Source organism: Rhipicephalus sanguineus, chromosome 9 (genome assembly GCF_013339695.2).
Source record: "Rhipicephalus sanguineus isolate Rsan-2018 chromosome 9, BIME_Rsan_1.4, whole genome shotgun sequence".
NCBI classification, from domain to species: domain Eukaryota; kingdom Metazoa; phylum Arthropoda; class Arachnida; order Ixodida; family Ixodidae; genus Rhipicephalus; species Rhipicephalus sanguineus.
In genome coordinates, this window is record NC_051184.2 from 79,790,498 (window position 1) to 79,791,717 (window position 1,220).

Here is a 1,220-nt window from a genome sequence, read left to right on the forward strand (position 1 = left end):
GGCGAGCATGGGTGCGAGGGTGCTCCTGTGAAAAGGTGTATATACGCAGGTGAACTATCGACTAACCAATCCGATGCAGTTGCTGCGCCACCTGGTGCAAAATATGGTTTATGGAACTAAACGTCAGAAAATGCAAGGTCATTCGTGTCGCACGAAACACTAACAGTCTGCCTATTTAGCTTTTGAACAGCGTTGCGTTAGAACCCATCACTTGTTAGGAATATTTATATGTTCATATACCACGTAACGCAAACAGGAAGGGCGTAATATTATGTCTAACTACAATCGCACTGGAAGCGTAACAGCCACGAAATCCAGCCTGACAGCGCATCGAAATTTTTGCCGCTTGTACTTATGTCGTAGAATATACCACCGTAACGCGTCCTTCACGACACATTTATTTCATCACCGCGCTATATGTACCATCGTTTCGGTTATCGCAATGAGGTAGGTATTCGATTTTGTAAAACCCGAAGCTTTTCTACCGCGCGCTGCAAACGAGTTGAATCTCCTTCCTTACCGATCAAGTGGCGATAACCATCGTTCTCGTGGGGCAGTAAGCACCATTGCACAAGTACTAGCATGTTGGAAGTATATTGATCGTTCTTCTTTACTCAGTGTATTGTGCTGCTTTTTTGTTTACATTTTATCCACTTTCCTCTGTAATGCTGTTGGCGTTGTGGTAAATAAATAAATAAATAAATAAATAAGTAAATAAACAAATAAATAAATAAATTTCTTGCAACTCCCCTGTGGCTTGAAGATGAAGCTATATGGGGAAATTAGGCGCTTATTTCTGTTTTTGCATACTCAAAATCACATTTAGTGCATGATGATAGAAACTCTAGTCATAATACCGCTTTTCCTCAATTTGGCTACAAATATGTCGATGCAGTTATATGGCATGCCTATTTTAGCTTGAACTGGCTCCTTTTCAAATCTACCCCACGGCAACCCTGCACCTGGCGACAACTTTCTGTGGCAGCACAGCCGACTCTGCAGAGCCTATGCGCACACTTGTTCACCACGCTGCTGCATGTAGTCCTCGACAGTAAACCTTCGTTGATTACGATGGAGAAAAGAAAGCATAATATCATTTTCTTTTATGTTCAAGATCCTTTTGCATGGTGAGAAAGCTTATCCCGTGAAAGATTTTCGCTTTTTTTTTTCTGTTTCTAGCTTTCCAGTGTCAATTTCGCGTTTTCCTGATGGCGCCGATG